This window comes from Oryctolagus cuniculus, chromosome 15, assembly GCF_051225735.1.
Source record: "Oryctolagus cuniculus isolate XC-2025 breed Fujian yellow rabbit chromosome 15, ASM5122573v1, whole genome shotgun sequence".
Lineage (NCBI taxonomy): Eukaryota > Metazoa > Chordata > Mammalia > Lagomorpha > Leporidae > Oryctolagus > Oryctolagus cuniculus.
The window spans coordinates 18,803,071-18,824,448 of record NC_142881.1 but is presented as its reverse complement, the minus strand read 5'-3'; the positions used below and the strand labels follow the sequence as shown (position 1 = coordinate 18,824,448).

At 44.9% G+C, this 21,378-nt stretch overlaps 1 long non-coding RNA gene across 7 annotated transcripts in view; it reads left to right on the top strand.

The window, feature by feature from the left end:
• The window catches only part of LOC149121920 (uncharacterized), a 435,681-nt gene that overhangs the window by 120,948 nt on the left and 293,355 nt on the right, over positions 1-21,378 (top strand). For all 7 annotated transcript variants that reach the window (XR_016221543.1, XR_016221541.1, XR_016221540.1 and 4 more), the window contains exon 2: positions 14,533-14,697. This is a non-coding gene — a long non-coding RNA (uncharacterized LOC149121920). The remainder of the gene's footprint in view (positions 1-14,532; positions 14,698-21,378) is intronic.

The following is a 21,378-nucleotide window of genomic DNA, read 5'->3' as shown; positions in this document are numbered from 1 at the left end:
AGGATCTAAGCAAAATGTTGAATCAGCTGCCATTTAACAGCCAGAACTGCAAAGGGGAGGCAAACGTGTGGAGAAGAAAAATGTGTAGACAAAGGAGAGTCCTTGAACATGAAAATGGGACTGCACTCAGCATCACTCTGTGTCGGGTGGGTTAGAAACAATTCTAGCAGAATGTGAACATCCACAGAATTCTCTTTCTTCCCATCAATGCTTCAAGTGTTTCAGGACACGAGTTTTATTTGTACAGACCTGAGGGAAATACTCGGTGGCTCTCTTTGGGATTTTGCTTGGAGCTGAGAACAATGGGAATTACCCAGCATATTTTGCAACCATTGACCTATCTGCACGAGGGTGGCTTTTACCTTCATTTACGTTTTCTCAGGCTCCTCTGTTTTAAGATGATTTTGGCTTCCCTTAATCAAAGACACTTTTAAGGAAGTTGACTTAGGAAACGTGTGATATAGTATTTTTTATCAATTCAGATTGACTATTGTTGGCTCATGTATTACTGTGTTGGAAAGGATACTAAGGCATGCTTATAACAATAAATTATGTCTGCTAAAGGGGTAGGCATAAAGTATGTGTGTCAGATTTTTACCCTTTCTAGTGTAGGCTTAGAATATAGAAGACTCCTGGACAGATTAATGGGACATCATTTATTAGTCCTAAGCTCTGTGACCACTGGAAGCTGCCGTATGCACTGGTTCCCTCTTCCCAGTGTGTTTCAGTGCCATTGGACCTACACTGGAGGATAGAGTGCAAATTTTGGCTTCAAGAGTCATTTGTAATTACCCAGTTGGACATGATTTTGTTTGATGTCTTCTCATTCTCGTCATCTATTCTATGCAGTGGACATTTTTAGAAAGTCAATAGTTTCCTGACTAAATAAGTTAAGAACAAGATTCGTTAGTCTGTCTGTCTGGCTTTCTTTTTGAAATAATCAGGCTGTCTTCTTCCTCCAGCTTGTCTCCCCAGGTGGGCAGCTGTCACTTGTCACTCTTGAGTTAATCACCAAAGAACACCTTGTCTGGGCCTCACTGTAAACTGTGATTTGTTCTGAAACTCTCTTCATGGAGAAGTGGTGCTGACAGGTGAGGAGGGTTATGAGGTTATCTCCAATCTTTTCATAAAATCCTCTTTAGAGATTGGAGCGAAGGTCTCTAATTACGTGAAGCTTGAGCCATTTCTGCAGAGTCATTCTTTTTCTGCAGCCTTACAGAAATGCAGTAAGCCACAAAAAGGAAAGAGTTGAAACCTTGGCAAGTTACCCAGGTCAACTTAGAAATGAGCTCTGGGTTAGCTGGCCTTCAGGGAAGTCTTTCTGTTTGGAAATTGAACTGGCTCATTTGGGTAGCAGCAATTGTGAATTCTTCCTGTCTCACCAACTGGTGACTTTCAGAAAGTTATTAGTCTCTCTGATTCTTTATTTTCTCATCTGTAAATTGGAGACAAAAGCAACCTACCTTCTTGAGTTGATATGAATGAATATTCCGGGTACTCAGTATCTATCTGAATGTTTTTCATACTTCTGTTGTGGAAGCACCAAGTACAAGTCTTTTTGATTTTTCTTCCTTTGTGTTTGATGGGAGATCTTACTGTGTTTTATTTTGACTTGATTTTCTTTGGCGCCTAATAATTAAAGTATTCTCAGGCATTTTACTGTTATCATGAGACAGGTGCTAATTGAACTAAGGAGAGGATGAGACCTTAAAGATTCAGAGATCAGCTGGATGGATAGTCAGAAACATTCCAGAAGCTTCCAGACTGAGTAAATCTCTAAGGAACTGCCAGATTATTAGACTCTAGACCCCAATTGTTCAGAGGCAACTTACATGTTACAAAAAAAAGAACCTTGGAAATATTTGTAAATATGACCTCCAATCAAGGCCAGATTCAAGCTAGATTGGGATCTGGGTGATATTTCAGTCATTCATTCATCTACTTAATCATTCATATCCTAGATATTTTTATGGCTTTCTATGTGTGAGGCATTGTATAGATCCTAGGCTCAAAGAGCACATGATAGAGGGATGGAATGACAATTTTAATACCGTATCTCAGTCTATTTAAAATGGTGAAGATAAAGATTGTTTATTAAATATCCTAGGGCTCCAAACTAGCTTTCTCTTATTAGTATTTTCCCTCCACTGCAATGCATTCACCATTTTTCCTGGATGTTAAAATGTGTACCCAGAGAGAGATGGCATGTCCCAGCCTCAATTACAGTTTAGTGTCACTGAATTCTCTCCACTGGATTTTGAGTAAAGAATGATGGGTGCAAGCTCTGTGTTCCTTATTTAAAAGAAAAACCCTTGTTATGGATTTTCATTCTTTGTTCTCCACTGGCTGCAAAGGCGATGGCAAAGAACTGTGGAAGGCATGCACTGGGCATGACAGATCTTCTTTGCTTGAGTGTCTCCCCTGATGAATTCATGGAGCACAGCTGACCACCTGTCCTGGACTGACACAATAAGAAAACGCTGAACTTCCAAGTACTTTAACTGAAATTGGCAATCTATATAGATTACTTTACAGCAAACTAAGTAGTCATGAATTTATTTATTTTTGAGGTTCTAAGAAAACTTAGAAGAATATGAATGCCATTTAATGGGCAGAGACTTAGATTTTGTTGGTCATGTGAGATCCCTCAAGACATAGGATTCAGATAACCTCTGAGGCCAACTCTGGAATGTGTCTTCATGTATGTTTTATACTTGTCAAAATGAAATAACTTCTCAAATCTCCAGAGTACCAATTAGTTGAGATGCAATCATTTTCCAGAGTCTGACCTCCTTTGCTAGTCTGATTTGCAAGATCAATCAAGAAGCAAGTAAGCACTTGTTTAGATTTGAATATGTGAATAGAACACATTTCTCTTGCTGGTGAGAAGGGAAATATTGGAGGCAGCATTTATGGGCAACAATGCAAGCAACAAAAAGGCACTGCGTGAACTTTGAAAGTCATGCTGGAGAAGAAAATGCCAGAAAAAGAGGGGACTGTCTTCAGGGGTTATCTTGATCATTCAACCCAGTTACCCATTCCTAGCTGTGAGCCTCATCCTAGACCAATTCAGTGCATGTCTGCGCCTTGTATCCTCACAGTCAGCCCTTCTGTAGTGTTATAGCATCAGTGGCCATTGTGATCTATTAAAAATAGAAGAAGACCATATCCACTCACACACCATTCACTTACTCATCTATGAAAGAGTCACTGAGTGTGTCCTTTATTCCAGGAGGATAGTGGGTATGTGTTTTAGTGGAGACATAGCAGAGAAAATCCGTCTTGGGAAGATGGAATGAGAATGTGCAAGAGGCAGACAGCACAGGTATAAGGGAGGTGAGTAATGTAGTCAGCCCTCCATAGCTAAAGGTTACATATCTACAGATTCAAACAACTATAGGTCAAAAGTACTCAGAAAGATAACAATAAATATAATACAGATAAAAACAATGTATGTAGTACAGCAACTACTTACATAGCACTTATGTTGTACTGGATATTGAGAGCAATCTAGAGATGAGTTAAAATATACAGGAGGATCACAAAGGTTATATGCGAATGCTATGTCATTTTGTATTGAGGACTTGAGCATCGCAGATTGTTTCCATTGGGAGGGCCTAGAACCACTCCCATATGGATGCTGAGGGAACCACTGGGGAATTCACAGGAGTCCAGAGCAGAGCATCAGGCGGGTGTCGGCTGTCACTCAGCAGCCCGCGTCTACTGTGATAAAGGCATGTGATTAATTACACGTAGAGACTGTGTGTATGTTCCCTCACTTGCTAATTGCAATTAGTTGCAGGAGCACTGAACATATTGCTCTTGGTGAATGTCAGGACATTTCAGTGGATTCCCCCTGGTTCTCTATGAAGCCACAATTAACTTCACTAATTATTCCCTTCACCACATGTGCTTCACTTAATGAAGAACCAAACTAATGAGTGTTGATCTTTTAAGAACATTTTTTTCTAAAAGCCATCTTGGCTGCCATCCAATTAACTCTAACAATGGCCCCTTAGACAAAATCACAAGTATCAAATCCATCTAATGCTGGTGGGAGAGAGAAAGCAAATGCCAAGTTCAAGAATCCTTTCATTCCTTCTCCACGGAGGGAGAGGCTCTCTGCCCTGGCAATGAGCCTTGTGGCACTTTTGGTTAGATGAGCTTTGCAAGTTTCTTTAGCCGGCAAAGCGGTCATCTCTGATCCTTTCCAACTGGTATCAGTATAGGCTGGAAACACAGTCCATTATAAGTGAACAAAAATGCTACTCTGATGCTAATTATGCACCCAGAATTAAGAAGCGTTCCTTTCTTTCCATTATCATAAAGGGAACATCAATATTAGCATTTCTTCCTTGAGGTCCTATGACTTTTCTCAGGATGTCTGTGATTCCTCACAGATGTGGTACAAGTCCATCTCCTGTCTTGTTCTCAGTCTCATTCTCATCAATGCTGTGTGTGTGTGTGTGCGCGCGTGCGCATGCAGAGGATGGATTATAAGCTCATGTCTTTGGGTTCCTAGGTCCATGTACCTTATTTTAATACCATACTGCATTTGTTCAGTGTGGGATTCAGCACCTTACTTGATTCACACACACACACACACACACACACACACACTCTCTCTCTCTCTCAAAGCATTGATGAGAGTGAGACTGAGAACAAGATTGTAGATGGCCTTGTATCACATCATCCAACAAGCTGGACATAAAATTGGTGTCTTTATCTTCAGAAATCCTTCATGATCTCCACTCCATGGAATTCATTCCATTTGAGGAACGAGATATTTATTCCTTTGTCTTCTGCAGAGCCATTTACTAATTCATCTCTGAAAACTTAGTGACTTTTTGCCTCAAGTGTACCCATCTGCTGCTGTTGTTTTTTATAAGACCAAGAGGAACAGTGAGAGGTAAGAGAATTTTCCCTTTAGTGAGAATGCTTGCACTAATTTCTAGGATAATATTTCTTTTCACTTTATCATTATTGCAATGTATCCTCTTAACTACCACTTAAAGTCATCAAAGCTCCCAAGGATGTTCTTCTAAGACACTACCTGTGTGGAGCATTGTACTAACCAAGTGAGCAGATGGGCAGCCAAGTTTCATGGCCACAGATCAGAATTCAAACCTCCAGGTGGTGAATACCCACATAGGTACAGCTTGTCTTCAGTGAAGTGCTCTGCCTTGCTTGCTCCCAGATGGCTATTTCTTGGAGGTGGGGGAGAGATCAGGAAGTAGAAATCCATCTGATCTGATTATCCTTCTCTCTGGTTCTCCTCCAAATGCCATCTTGCTTTGCAGTGATGCTCTGGCATGCACGTAGCAGAATGCGGGAGAAGCGCTAACGTGTGTTGGGTACTCTGCAATGCTTCTCGATGTGGACACAATGGAAATCTTGTTCCAGTGTGACACCATGAGAACTGTTTGCTGTCGAGGCAGGAAGGATGTCACGTACATGATAGGATATTGAACAATATTCATGGTGTCCACCATTAGATGCTGGTTGAGTCCCTATTTCCATCCTCACTGTTGTTGACGTCTACAGACTTTGCCGATGCTCCCCGGTTGAGGACCATGGAGTCATTGTTACACAACCCTTGTGATGATGGTTTCTCATCTTTACACTGGACTCGGGAAAGCCATGCACTTCAGAGGAGAGAACAAATTTTAAAATATGAAAGGTTTGGAGCCCTGTGTTTCCCTCTCAGTGGAGAAGAACACGTGGCTTCCATTGATAGGACAAGGAAAGATAAATACGCTGATTCTCTGTAGTGGCTGACAGGGATTTGCTGCTGATAGCTCTGGTATTTGTAACAAATGGCTCAAGCTGTGCCAAGAAACACGAGTCATTCCATTTAGGGTGAAGATGGGGCATCAGAACAGCTTGGCACCGTGAAGGCATAATTGCTGGGAGAGACAAACTGCGCTGGGGAGATTTGTGGACGTGGCAGACGGGAATCCTGGAATTTCATGTTAATTGTTTTTCTCAAGCAGGAGACCTCCTGTGATTTACATCCTGGAACCGATGATGGCTGAGCCAGACAGCTCATCATCCCCAGAGAAGACGAGTGGGGATGTGACAGCTGCCTGGGACATGAAGGAGATATGGGTGCTGTGCTGTTTCGGAAGCGCTGGTTGTTCCAGTGCATCAGGGGTGCTGTCAGGCAAAGGGTGGAGGAGCGGAGCAGAGGCCTGTGCCAAGAGCTGTGGCGGGTGGGGGTGGGGAGGACTGAAGAAGAGGGGGCAAGATCCCTTCCCATCCGAGGTTCAGGAGAGCTGGGAAAAGAGAGGGGAGGGAGGGCAGTGAGACGTCAAAGTTGGGTTTCTGCAGCCCTTCCCACAAAGGGACCTGCTACACCTTCCCTTGTTGAGTGTGATTAGGAGGCAGAGACATCAGAAGGAGCAGGTTTTTTTTTTTTTTTTTTTTTTTTTTTTTTTTTTTTTTTTCATACAGCTCTGAAAACCCTGTTATCAAGGCAGAGAGTGGTTTGAACCCTTGCTCGCCTGGTTCGCTGTAGGGACAGCTGTGAAGAGGAAACAGGATAGACTGGTCCCTGTCACATCAGTGTGCTCCTGGGCTTCCCCCTCTCTGGAACACTTTGTGCTGATGCTGTCCCTCCTTTCTGCAAGCCATGGGGATGAGGGGAGGCCCTGTGCTTGGTAGGCCTCGGTCCCAGGGCTGTCTGCAGACCTGAGTGGACTCTGGATGGGGCATGGCCACAGCGGCCCAGGAGAGCATCATGAGAGAGGCAGAGATGGACGCTGGTCACGGCATGGTCAGCAGGACCCTTCGAGATTGGTGTGGTCACCAAAGCAGGGATACTGAGGGGGCAAAATGAGTTTGTTGGGCAGTTTGCCATCCACTGGTCTGAGCTGGAGCCACACTTTCAGAGTCCCTTCTGGGTTGTAGGGGCTCCAGAGAGGACATTGGGTGGATTTAATATAGTGCTGGAATAGCAATGTTCCTTCTGGGGATGGTCTTCATTGTCCCTGGTGACCGATGGCCGCCCGGCTGCCCTATGGGTGCTGGCTGGGCTGGGCTGCCCTCTCTGCTCAGCTTGTCTCACCGATGGCTGCCCGAGTCTCTGCCCAACAGTGGCCCAGGGCCCACTACCAGGCGCTTGGTGTTGATTCCCCGTGGCAGCAGCTCCATGAGCTCCCCGCTTCCAGGCCTCGCTGGGTGTGTTTGGCCTCTTGACCTTCTCTGTCAGCTCCGACTTGCACCAGGTGGACTTCAGGTGAAGTGGTTGGTAGCCATTGCATTTTTATATAGTTGTAACTTGTTTTTTTAAAAAAAATTTTCAAGGCTTTCTGTATGTTTTAAATTAACATTTAATAATTGCACATACTTGTGGGGTACAGAGTGATATTTCATGACATTTGTACAGTGTGTACTGATCAAGTCAGCATAATTAGCATTTCTATTTCCTTGTCATTTCTTCATGTTTGGAGCCTTCAAGTGCCTCTCGTCTAGTTCTTCATGAAATACATAATAGTTTATTGTGAACGGCTGTCACCCCATTGTGCTGTGGGACACTGGAATATATTCCTCTTAACTGACTGTTGGGCACCCATGACCCACCCTCTCTCCTCCCTAAACTCTAGTAATCACTATTCTCCATGGAGATCAGTAGTGTTTAAAGCTTCCACAGCTGAGAGAGAACATGTGGCATTTGTCTTTCTCTGTCTGACTTACTGAAATTATCATATTATCCTCTTGGCCCATCCATTCTGCTATAAATGACAAGATTTTCTTCTTTCCGTCTGAATAACACTCTATCATGTAGATAGGTGATATTTTCTCTCTAGCTTCACCTGGTGGTGGGGCATGAAGGTTGATCCCATCTCTTGGCCATTGTGGATAGTGCTGCAGTAAGTGGAGGCAAGTGGGTGTCTCTGTGATAGGCTGTTTTCATCTCCTTTAGATAGACATCCAGAAGTGGGATAGTTGGATCACATAGCAGATCTACGTTTGGTCTTGTTGAGGCACTTCTACACAATTCTGCAAATAGCTGTACTAATTTATATTCCCCCCAACAGTGTATAAAGGTTTCCTTTTCTACATATGCTCACCAGCCTTAGTTTTTGTCTCTTTGATAGTGGACATTTAACTGAGATGATATCTTATATGATTTTAATGTTTCCTGATGGCTAATGATATTGAACATTTTTTAAAGTATTAGTTGGCCATTTGTATTTCTTCTTTTGAGAAATATATATTATATGGCCATTTAAAATTGGATTATTTTGGTTTTATTGTTTTTCAAATTCCTTATGCATTCTAGATATCAACTGTTTGTCAGATGAATAGTTTGCAGTTATTTTCTCCCATTCTGTAGACATACAGTACCCAATTTCAAGAATGCTACACAGCTATCACAACCAAAATAAGCATTATAATGGAATAAAAGTCACAACAATGGGAACAGAACAGAGATCCCCACAACACACACACACACACACACACACACACACACCTACAGCCAATTGTTTAGAAAGACATCGAAAACATACAGTGGAGCATACAGTGGAGCAAGGGTGCCCTGTTCATTAAATGCGGGGACAACGGGGTGCCTATCTGGAGAAGATCTGAAGCTTAAACTCTGCCTCTCACCCTATACAAAAAAGCACTCAAAATGGATCAAAGACCCCAATGTAACATCTGAAACTGCAAAACCACAGAAGAAAACAAGGGAAACTCTTTAATACGTTGGAATAGGAAATTATTTTTTTGCATAATACTGCCAAAGCACAGGTAACAAAAGCAAAAATAGATGCATGGAGTTGTATCAGACTGAGAAGCTTCTGCACCACAGAGGAAACAATGAGTGGAGTGAGGAGTGACCACTTCTTGGAGTCTCTGACTGCTCCTTCCAGAGCTTCCGGTTCCAAGCTCTTGGCACATTTGCGTGAACTCTAAGTCAAAACTCTTTTTCTGATGTTCCATGGGGCAGCTGGTCTTTGCAGGGGAGTCTCACTGGCCCAGTGGGGAGGACTCCTTACAAGTTGGGTGGCCCATTTGCTGCAGTCAAGTCTCATGGGTTCCAAGAATAGACTGTCTGCAGAATGGAAGCAGAGCAGCCCTAAAAAGAGTGATTGAGGGCGAATGATCCCAGAATTCGTTCTTTGTTCAAATAATAGGGAGGGGAGGGCTGTGCCAGGGAGTGTGCTAGAAATAATTACATCACTTGGTGAGTAAGCAGACTGGGCTACTTTCCTCAGAGACTTTCACGCCTAAAGTAAATGACAGAAAGTTAACAAGTAATGCACATATGATCATAAATTATTTTTGTTTATTATATGGTACTTGTTACAAACAACAAGGTGATAGAGAATAGCATGGGTGAGCCTGAGACTTGTTTAAATAGGGGTATAGAGGAAGGGCCCCCATGTAATTTAAATGAATACTTGACAGGCAAGATGGATGTAGCCCCAGGAAGCATTTATACGAAGCTGAGGGAACGGTATGTTTGAAGGCCCTGCGGCAGGGCAGGTTGGAAGAGCAGGGGATTTTTTTGTGGCCTGGTGTCAGTTCTTGTGTGCTGAGAAAGCTGCAACATGGAGTGAGATCCCAGAGCTCCTGAAGCCAGGTGGTGTAGAAGTACATGAACAAAACAAAGTGACTACAAGCGATTAGGCAGAAGGGACAGCACCCATGAAGACAGGGTCAGGGCTGCTAGTGGTCCTACAGTGCCTATGGGCAAAGTCAGAGAAGGAACCTTTTTTTTTTTTTTTTTTTTGACAGGCAGAGTGGACAGTGAGTGAGAGAGAGAGAGAGAGAGAAAGGTCTTCCTTTTCTGTTGGTTCACCCTCCAATGGCCGCCATGGCCGGTACGCTGCGGCCAGCGCACCGTGCTGATCTGATGGCAGGAGCCAGGTACTTATCCTGGTCTCCCATGGGGTGCAGGACCCAAGTACTTGGGCCATCCTCCACTGCACTCCCTGGCCACAGCAGAGAGCTGGCCTGGAAGAGGGGCAACTGGGACAGAATCCGGCGCCCCGCCCAGGACTAGAACCCGGAGTGCCGGCGCCGCAAGGTGGAGGATTAGCCTAGTGAGCCACGGCACCGGCCCAGAGAAGGAACCTTTTCTTCTGAGAAAGCAGAACCTCCACACAGGGTTTGTGGTTCGGCAAGTAGAGCCTGGGCTGGGTTTGTTTCCACTTCAGCAGGGCCCAGCCTGCATGGCTACAGGCAGTGCCTGCTTATGGACTAGGAGTGAGTGGTAAGTGTTAAGCTGCCTGAGACCAGAAGAGTTTATGAATCTCTTGTGAAAGAGGGATTTGGTGAGTAAATACAGCTACATCTGGTTATGTGGAGAGCAACTAGCTGTCAGTGTACCTAAGCTAATTGTGAAGTCAGCTGGCACTTCTGATGTTGTCATTGTTCATCTCCACTTCTTTCGTTGTTTCCAAGGCATTTTATAGCACTGTCATCCAGATGTGCAAAAATAAGGTGAGCCTCTTGACGACTACCCCAGGATGCTGGTGCTGGGTCTTCAGGGACACACAGGTGGGTTAGGTAGCTGAGACCATCTCAGCTTTGGGAGAATCTGCCGTGTTTTCTTTAGGAGGGAAGAGAAGGGGAGGGGAGGCTAACGTTTTTCAGACCCTTGCTCTGTTGCAGAGTCTATTATATGGTTTAACTACACAGGCCGTTTAACTCTCATAACCATCCCTGAGGCTGGTGCTGGCAGCCTCATGCTACATGAGAATTCTGAAGCTTTGACAAATTAGGTGACTATCCCATGCACCCAGTCAGTAATGGGATTCGATCTCAGGTCGGTCTTATGGGGAGTCTTTGTGAGAGAATCCTTTCCAAGCCAAAATTTGGGAATAGACTCAGGTGTTGACAAGCCTCTGGCATTGGCTAGATTGATTTTGCCACCTGTGGCAGTGAGGTATTTGTCTACATCTCTCTGGAGTGAGTGATCTACACTGGAAATGTGCAGATGAACATACCATTATTATGGTTAGGAAGTAAATGCTTGTGGGAAATTTTCTGTAAAGCCATTTTTCCTGCCTCTCCCATGAGCAGATCAATCTAACTGCTCATTGTCTAGGGTCTCTTATGGGCTATGGGGACACAGATACCTACCAGGAAGGAGGCTGTGCAGGAATCCGGGTGTCGACCTGGGAAGAATTCCTGGACTGAGCAATAGAATCGTGGCCAACTGAAGTGGAACTTGAACCTTGAGCTCGTGGCCTGTGATTGAGTTCAGCTTCTTGGCTTTCTTGATGAGAACAAAGGGAGGCTGCATCTCTGCGTAGAGCATGCTTCCATGAACTGCAGAGACCCAGCACTGTCCAGACCCCCATCTTCTAGAACATCAACAAGAGAAGAGAAACCTGCTTCAGCATACCGGTGCCAAGCTAAGAGGGCGGTCTCCTCCCTGAACCAACCACAGCTGGACTTTTTACTTCATTTGGTTTTGATTGGTTTCTCAAATCTTACAAAGTGCAGGAATCCGTAACTAGGATTTCCTTGCTTCCAGGCTAACAACTTCACATGTGAGAAGTCAAATGTCATTGTGTGGATGTGTGTAAGGTGTGTTTATACACAGGAGAGAGCCATCTTCTATCTTTGGTCGAGAAGACACCTGGGGTGGGCACACATCAAGCATCATGTGCTTCTCGTCTGTCCTAATGTTGCCTGTGCAGATGTCCGAAGCTTCAGGAGGCTGCCCACATGGTGAAGAGCTGTGCTCTGTTTGCCAATGGCCGCAGATTGATGAGGCCGGGCACTCTCACTTTTATTCTTCCTTTGCTGAGGTTTTGAACGAATATTCACCTGCTATGTACCAGCTCCTAAGAGAGTTCTGGAGCTGGAAGTGAGCACTCAGACATGAGAACAGCTTTCTGCCCATTTTTCTGGTTATTCAAAGTGATGAACTTCTTGGACCTGGGGGACTGTTGAGTTATGTTATTGCCCTTTGGGGAATTGAAAATATGGCAGCAGAGAAGGAGTGACGAATTCAAGGTACAACAAGTTGACAGGAACAGGGGGAGAGAGCCTGACTTAGAAGACAAAGCAGCAAAGTTTATTTTTTTAATATTTATTTATTTATTTTTAACTTTTATTTAATGAATATAAATTTCCAAAGTACAGCTTATGGATGTGAGGGTGATCTGGCTGTGACATCTGTCACCCCATTGATCGCCAGGGTTGATTCGGCTGATCTGGCTGGCTAGGCGGGTGTCCCCTTCCTCCCTCACCGCTCCATGTGCGTCCCTCCCGAAGCTGCGTGCTCGGTCGAAGAGGACGACCTTCCCTGCTAGAGGAGGACCGGTCTTCGGTCAAGGGTATACGAGTAGCTGCGCTCCCCTGCTAGAACCTCCAAAGCAAAGTTTATTTTAGGAACTGGTGTTGTGGTTTGTGAGTAAAGGCACCACCTGTGATGCTAATATCCATATGGGTGCTGCTTCATGTCCCAGCTGCTCCACTTCCTCTCCAACTCCTTGTTAATGGCCTGGGAAAGGCAATGGAGATCGCCCAAGTACTTTGTCCTCTGTCACCCACATGGGAGACCTGGCAGAAGCTCCTGGTTTGGCCTGGCCCAACCCCAGCCTTTGTCCCCGTGTGAGGACTGAACCAGTAGATGAAAGATAAGTCTCTGGGCCGGCGCTGCGGCTCACTAGGCTAATCCTCCACCTGCGGCGCTGGCACACCTGGTTCTAGTCCTGGTCGGGGCGCTGGATTCTGTCCCGGTTGCCCCTCTTCCAGGCCAGTTCTCTGCTGTGGCCCGGAAAGGCAGTGGAGGATGGCCCAAGTACTTGAGCCCTGCACCCCATGGGAGACCAGGAGAAGCACCTGGCTCCTGCCATTGGATCAGCGCAATGCGCCGGCCGCATAATGCCAGCCGCGGCGGCCATTGGAGGGTGAACCAATGGCAAAGGAAGACCTTTCTCTCTCTCTCTCTCACTGTCCACTCTGCCTGTCCAAATTAAAAAAAAAAAAAGATAAGTCTCTGTTTCTCCCTCCCTCTGTGTAACTCTAACTTTCAAATAAATAAATAAATAAATGAATAAATCTTTTTAGAGTTAATTTTATCTTAGCAATAATTGCTTATGGTGATGACAAAGCTTTTCCCTTGCATCTAATGAATGTTAGGGGCCTTCTACCAAATTCTTGACCACCTTGATGGTATTCATTCACAGAGACACCCCCCCTCCCCACCCTTTACTACCTAAATCGGTGTAGTCTTCCTTCCTGTTGCCTTCTCTCAGCTCCCTGTTCTACTGTCTCTGAACAGTACTGGCCACACTGAAAGGATCCAACCCAACTTAAATCACTTGATTCACAAAACTAGGGAGTTCAGGATTAGATTTAGGATTGGGGAAAGTTCCAGGTTTGCATCCACCAGCTTAGCAGTTCTAGTGGAAAGCAAATCCGTCTTGTCAATATTACAGCTCCCATACCTGGTATACTGGGTTCTGAGGACTATTACTTGGGACATGTGCAGGCCTTAAACCAGAACCAACTGCTCTGGAGACATGAGGCTTTACCATCATTTTGCATGCCTAGGTTGTCTGCCTACTCTTATAATCTGAGGATGGAAGCCTTAGCAAATGTCAGGGACTGAAAATGAGAGAGGGGTGTAGTTATCAGAAGAGAAAAACTACGTATCTGACAAAAACATCAATGTTTATAATTCTTTTTTTAAAAGATTTATTTATTTTGCTTGAAAGAGTTACACACAGAGAGGAGAGGCAGAGAAAAAGAGGTTTTCCATCTGCTGGTTCACTCCTCAGATTGCCGCAACGGCCAGAGCTGTGCCGATCTGAAGCCCACACGGGTGCAGGGGCCCAAGGACTTGGGCCATCTTCTACTGCTTTCCCAGGTTATAGCAGAGAGCTGGATTGGAAGTGAAACAGCCAGGTCTTGAACCAGCGCCCATATGGGATGCCAGCACTGCAGGTGGCGGCTTTAGCCACTATGCCACAGAGCCAGCCCCTATAATATAATTCTTTACAATCGGTCAGCTTATGTTTTTAAAAGATAGCCAAAAACTTCTGTGGCCCCCAGTGTGTCTGTAAGTTTCATGAAGGCTGGGAGCAGGTCTATTTTGTTCTGTAATGCATCTCTAGTGTATTTCACAGTGGCACATGGTAGATAATTAATAAATATTAGGTGAGATCCTTAATGTGTTGTACTGTGTCAATTAATGGTATAACTAGTACTCAAACAGTACTTTATATTTTGTGTTTCTATGTGGGTTCAAACTGTTGAAAACTTTACTTAGTATATACTAAATTGATCTTCACTACTAGGTCAAATGCCTGTCCCTAGCCTTTGTGTTCATCTCTGAGCACCTCTGCATAAGCTTGTCAGTGCTTCTCACGTATGCTCCTTCAGCTCCTCTCGTTTCTTGGAAGCCATCTCTAAATTCTCCTTTTTGGGCCTCAGAAGGAAGCTCAAAGGCTATTTTCTTTTCAGTGTTGGGACCAGATGACATATGACAAAATGCTGAAGCTGGGATGTTCCAGGTGCCACGTGCTGTTCTCAGACTTGTCATCTCTGGTCTGTGTGTTTCAGATTTAAGAAGCAAAGTGGAGCTAAGACTGTGCATGGTACTCCACACATGACTTCTCCAGAACGCGCGTAGATGTGTGTCTGCCTTCTGACTCTTCCTTTTGGAGGACCCCTCCTCTCGGTCTGAGACCCTAGTGAAGATGACTCACTGGATGCTTCCTTGAGAAAGTGAGTGTCTGCCTATTTCAGATCTTTCCACCTGGCTCACGTTTTCCCACTCACGTAGGAAAGAAGGTTCTGATTCTGCTGTTACTTCCCCGAAACTCCATACCCGCTCTCATTACACTTCCCAAGGCCTGCCAGTCCTCATGTCCTCAAGGTCTTCCCAAGGGTCTGCCTGTGCTTTCTTGCTCCCCATTGACCTCGTATCCCATGTTCCCTTGGAACTGGAGACAAGCTACTCTGCCAGCTGGAGCTCAGGCCTTGAAACTGTCCCTTGCCTTCAGATTTTCGGATTCAGTGGGACTGGTTCTATAATCCATTTCACAAAAAGAACTATAGCTTTACTAAGGTGTAAGGGAAGAACTTTATAAGCAAGTTACTTTTGCACATAGATCTGAAGACGGCCTAGTAGGCAGGGTTCCTGCAGGGAAGAGTTGGAAGCTCAAGTGAGTATGTAAAGAAAGTTCAATGGAACAACAGTTGGCAGGTGATGATAGAGTTTTGGGAACCTCAGAAGGGTGGATAAGCCCTAAAAGACTATAACTTCAGGGGAAGTTATAGGGCTTGAAGGCATCCAATTACAGGTGTAGCCATGGCATAGCATTTGCCTGCCAGGAGTTGGGGTCTTGACTGGAGGATTACAGCTGCTTCCAAATTGTGATGGGAAGGGAGGGAGCACAGGCAGGAAATACGCTAACCTTCTCTGTCCTCACTTTCTGAATTTTGCCAATACTTCCTGTTGGTTGCATCCAACCAGAGCCAGAAGGCAAAGGAGCCTGGGTGATGATGTCCATAGAGGTCAGCCTTCTGGGGCTTAGCAATACAGAGTAGAATTGGAGGTCCAAAGCACCAGTACAGGACAAGAGCAAGCTCGCTGAATTCAGACGATGAGAATGTGTTTTCATTTTGAGTGTGTGCCTGGAGTCTTGAGATGCTGCGAGGAGGCTGATGTGGGCAAAAAGAGTGAATGGAGGGAAGAATTATTTTTGAAGATTCAGAATATATTCTTGGCTTTGACAATGCCTTAAATAAAAACTGTGGTACCATGAATCCAACCATTGCTGTGTGGAATATTACAATTAATAGAGAATTTGATTTATAGGAATGATGCATCAAAACATTTTTATTGCATCATCCTGTATTTTCAAATTGTCAACTGCTGTGTGTGTGGGAGTGGTGGGGTGGGAGACAGTGGAAGGCTCATAATTCTAGCTGGGATGACCTCCTTGTGTTTGGTTCAAATTGATCAGGGAGTGATAAGTGGGCCACGTCAACTCACCAAATAGCTGTTCCTACACAAGTGAACTAATACTCTCAGGAAATAGAAAATCAAGAAGGGAGAAGGGGTTAGGACCTAAAGTTCATTTTTTTCTGGCCTTTAATATCTCTGTATCCCTAATTACTGATGCTTGTTGGTTTCTGGTCAAGGCTCGCCAGGGGCATTCATTTCCCTGGTGTACTTTTGGTTCCTTACTCTTATTCTGACCAGCTATTACTCCTGCCTAAGAAACATGGCATGATTTGTTATCTGTGTGCACTGAAACCTTTTATTCCTCTTGTTTACACAAATGTCTTTTGCACATAGTGTTGCCTACATCCTGGTAGACAGTGAGCTGCTCAAGAAAGGCAACACCTGCTATAGACTAGAATCCTTCCACTGTTTTCAGTGCCAGATGTAGAAGCCATTGCCTTCTAAATAGGGAGCGACAAGCTTTGGATGAATTTCACAGGAAGTCAGTATCAGTAGGCTGAACATGGAGTGGTTGTGAAATGATTTGTGATGGAGGTCGGGACTAAGCTGCTCTGTGGAAGCTAAATAGGACTTTGATAGATAAAGGGGAGGATATGGGGATTTTTAGCTTGAGAGATAGAATTGATATAGAAAAGGCTGGAAATTGGGAAGAATAATAATTTATTGAAAGAAAAGTGTGTGTCTGGCAAACAGCTGTGTGCTGATGAGAAGTAGGAAGGAAAGTAGGAGGGGAGAGTTGAAGACTTTTCTACTCCTTTCTCTGTGAGTGGAAGACAGAGGGTCAGGGTCAGGGGCTGGAGCTTGACGGGGCCTATATTGGGGATGGTCTGTGATGGGAGCATATAGCAAGGGACAACTCAAGATGATGTCCTGAGCAAAACAAGAGCCGAGCACCACAGGAGTGGTCTGGATGAAGTATGTGGTCACATGGACTTCTCGAATACAGGCTCCATCCTCAGGGGCAGTGCACACTCAGGTCTCTGATTGTAGGTGCAAGGAAGAAATCTGGTCTGTAGCAAAGAAAAGAGGAAGAGGAAATGGGTGAGGCTAAAATGGAGAATAAGACTGGGGGAGTCCATTTGAAGTGGCAGATGGGAAGAGAGCCCAAAGGAGGTCCTGAGGCTCTGTCAGCCTGGGGCTTCCATTTATGGAGGCTCCACGATTTTGCCTGGGGGTCATGAATAAATTGCTGTTATGGGACCTTGACCTAGACCTGGGCTAAGAAGTTCAGTCTTGACCACAATGCTGTATCTCTGTATATATAATCCAGCTGTGACAGACACTCCGTTGGGCAGTTCTCTGTCCACTCTGGTATTGAGGGAGCTTCAGAGTACTAACTCTAAAATGCCTGATGAGAAGTGGAGACTTCTGGGAGCATCTGGAAAGGAACCGTTGGGCCCACCAGAGAGAAGGAGCTCACTGATTGCCTTCAGACTTGATCACTAGTTCTCCCTCTACTGCAGTTCCTGTGCACAACAACCACCTTATTTTCCCTCTTTTTCTTCCCCATGTGCTTTCGTCAATCTACTCTCTCACCCCCAATCAGATCTCACTCTCTGTGATCACGATTGTTGAGCAAAGCAAAAGAGAAAAAGGATTGCCTAATTTTGCCTTAAGTGTATCTTGAGGACCTCATGGCCCACATGCAATTAGCTTGTCTATATATCATCCTATACAACAAGGCTTTTCGTAGGGAGGGATTCTTCCATTCACTGTTCTCACATTGGGTTTCCTAAAGATGAGGCCACCGAAAGTTGTTGAACACAGAAAGGTAGGTGACAGGATGGGTCTGGAATGTCAGAGGCAGGGAAGATTGATGCCATGTCTGAGCAGGAGGCCGAAAGTGTCTTGGCAGTAGATAGTTGCAATGACCATGTTGGGCAGAAAGAAGGTAACTGCTCATTGGGCACCTGAGCCAGGGCAGGGCCCTGAGGAGGCCACGATGAAATAGGCCAGGCCCTTGATCTGGAGGAGCAGTGAGGCACATCATGGCTGGGCCTCCCCCGACCTGCACTGTGAGGAGGTAGGGAGGGTGAGGCAGGGGGAGGCATATGGTGTCCTTGCAGCAAATCTATGCCTTTCAGAGTTTCTGAGCGTGCATGGGCAGAGCCTCTGTACAGCCCTGCAAAGAAGCTGCAAAAGCGGGAAGAAAAATGAAACAAAGATCTATGGCTTCTGGATGAAGGGTAAAATGGAACACTCTGTAGATGTTCCAGAAGGTCAGAGCTAAATGTGACTTATGGCTTTAAACAGTATGCAAATCTCCGCTAAACATACCCTCCTTGCGATTTTTGTTTTTTTAAAAAAACATTTAAAGAGCACCTTGTCATTTCAGGTTTCCAAATTGGCAGCAGAAGTGATTATGATCAAGTATTTTGATCTTGTACGATTTGGAAAGGGCTTTAACAAACCTCATTACCTCGAATCCCACCTCCTTTTTGGCAGGTGCCAGTGCCAACCACGAGAGCCCAGCAGACTTTTAAGCACCACAGTCTTTGTGGTGCTTTGTGTCATGGCTCTTTAATGAACTGGGTCTTAGAGTTAACACTGGTGAAGGAGGCTGGAAATATCAGCCCTGCTGTTGAGAACAGAAAGCAGGCTGCCCTGAGGCTGGGGCCTGATGTGGCTTGGTCTGCATAAAGCCCCACGTTGCAGGCTCTGTTGATCGAGTCCCCCATGTGTCTTTAGTGGGGCTGCTATGGTGCTTACTCTTCCTGACACGTGACATGGTATTCCTTCCCTTTCCAGAGTGGTGGGCCTGGGTCACTAAACTGTTGAAGACCCTTGTTGATGCCTGTCCCACCACACTGGCATTTGTTACAGCAGTTGACCTTTGACGAATTTCACACAGATGCACGGATGCCTGTGGCATTCATGTTCTGCTCCTGTCTCTCCAGGGACTGGAACCTATAACTCGGATGTCAGCTGAGGGCCTTTGCTCTCTGAGAGCTGGTGAAATTGCACAGCCTCATGGGAGAATCTCACACTTTGCTGCTTTTCCAGGCATCCGTCTGCACCTCTGGACTGTTCCTATTGCCAGACATAGAACTCGGCTCCTTCCCCTAGGAATCTGTGCTTTCTCCCTCTCCTCTTTTACTTCTTGGTAGACTTCGCTAGTGGTCAGTAGGGAGAGGTCTCGCCATGGAGTGCTTGGCCATCTATGGACATTTTCTCTTCCATTATTGCTCCCTCTTCTTCCCCTATTGCACACGTCTCCCCCGTTCTTGTGAACCTAAAGTTCTCGACTCATGAGCACCTTGGGAGTCTCAGCTTCAACTACAAGCAGTTTTTCAAGGAAAATGGTCTCTTCCCAAAAGGAATTCTGATGCATTTGATTTTCTCATTTCTTTTTAACAGCTTTTTGGACTTCAGGACTTACCAGAATTCCCTGGTGGAAAGGGGTGAACGCTCGCCTATGGAACATTAAGTTCCTATAACACACGGGTTAAATTTGATTCCCACCTACATAGCTTCCCTGGAATACTGCCAAAAATGCACTTTTTCACCCTGTGCTCTGATCCCTTCATGCCTCTCTGCACACCATTTCTTCCTCTTGGAATGTTCATCCTCTCTCTTCACCTGGAAACTTCATACGATCGCACATTGGCTGGAAGTTGGAATTGGAAGCAGAGTTGTGACTTGAACCCAGGCATTTTGATATGAGGTTTAGGTGTCCCAAACTACAACCTAACTACTACTCTCCCTCAGCGTCCTTCTAGGAACACACTGATAGCTACGGTTCCCACACTTGGCAGGTAGAAGGCATATTGTTTCTGTCCTCTCCTTCCTTCCCCATGGTGGACACCAATAAGCAATCATGAAATTTCCCCACAGCATCCAGAGATTCTAGAATCTTTGTCGAGACATAATTTCTGATAAACGTTGCCAGACAATCTGATCTGACTCACAGCCTATGTGGCTAGATTCTGTGTTGGCCACTGTGAAGGATAAACATATGAATGACTCATGTTTTGTCTTCTACCCTTCTAGTACATTCTCTCATTCTCTTCTCACATCCGGTATAGTGGCATTAAAGAGCCTCCTGCTCAACTACCTTCAGCTGTAAGTCCTACGACTTGGATAGATGCGGTTTGGAAAGGTGTTATTCTTGTTCCTTTTCTATTCCTGTGCGGGCATCCACTTCCTGTGGTTAAAAGGGGAAGGGTGTAGCTGTGAACCCTAGCTCTGTCTCTACTGTTTCACATCCTCTGGCATCTTACTTGAATCTTATACTACCTTGTGAGGTAGGTATTATGATTGCCTTTGACACAGTTCAAAAAGGAGAGGTTGAGAGGTAGCATAAGCAAAAGTGCCTGGCACAGGGCCTAAAACAGTGGCGCTCAATCTAAGCTAAGAGAAAGACAGATGCCAAGGAGACAAATTGAAGCAGACACTGTTCTTACATTTAGGCAAAAATAGCCCCAAAGAAACGTCAAACCATACTCTGTCAATCTAAACCAAATAAAACCAAACCCAAACAAACAACAATGAGAACAACTCTTGTAAAGGGGCCTTTTCCTGCTATTACTCTCCTCTGCCCTGTGCAGAGTAGAAGACCACCTGTTTTTGTAGCTAATCATTAATCAGCAAGTACCTTCAAGCTTCTCTCTTATTTTCTGTCTCCTAGTTATCCAAAGAGATAATTTGGCTGAGGGACAAAGGCACATGTTTGCTAACAAAGGGATACTTGTGCTTCTGTGGAATGGAAGGGCATATTGTGTGAAATACCCTGTTAACAGTCAGACTGGACGTTGGTGACCTAAAGCGCTCTGTTTCCCAATGAATCTCTTGTGTTTAATTATGCTGAGGGTTTCCATGATGAGCTTTGAGCTGTTTCTTCTGTAAATATCTCAGTCGCTTTGTGGAGACCAAGTGGATGGATCAGGGCAGTAACAGTTCAAAGACCTGATTGGAGCTGGGAATAATGAGCCAAGACTTGGTCAGGACTCCAGGCTCTAAGTACCAAGGGCCACGTAGTTTAAATTTTCCATTAGCACCATGGAGTGTTTGTTGTATAGAGTAATGGAGCTCCAGAAAATGTGCCCCTGTGCAGAGGTAGCAACATCAACTGAGGCTCTGAGCTCTCCCAAAGTAATTTTCTGAGGGAGAAAGCAAGCCATTCCCGATGCTCTAGCACATTTATTGGGTAGCTAGAACACCTTGAGTCACCTGTATAGTTTGTCTTTGATTCTTCCCTTAAAGATTCTCTGAAATATTTTCTGTATTAATGAAATCATGATGCAGACAATGATTATTGCTAACCTTCACTGAACAGGTTGCTTGTGGAAAAATTATATACATTTTTTCTTGAATCCTTAAACCTTAATTTTTTAAAATCCATTTGTTGCAGATATTTGAGACTTAAAGAGCCTGAACTGAGGCTCCAGTAGAATGATAACTTGTTCAGGTCCTTACAGCTGGGAAAGTAGCAGTAT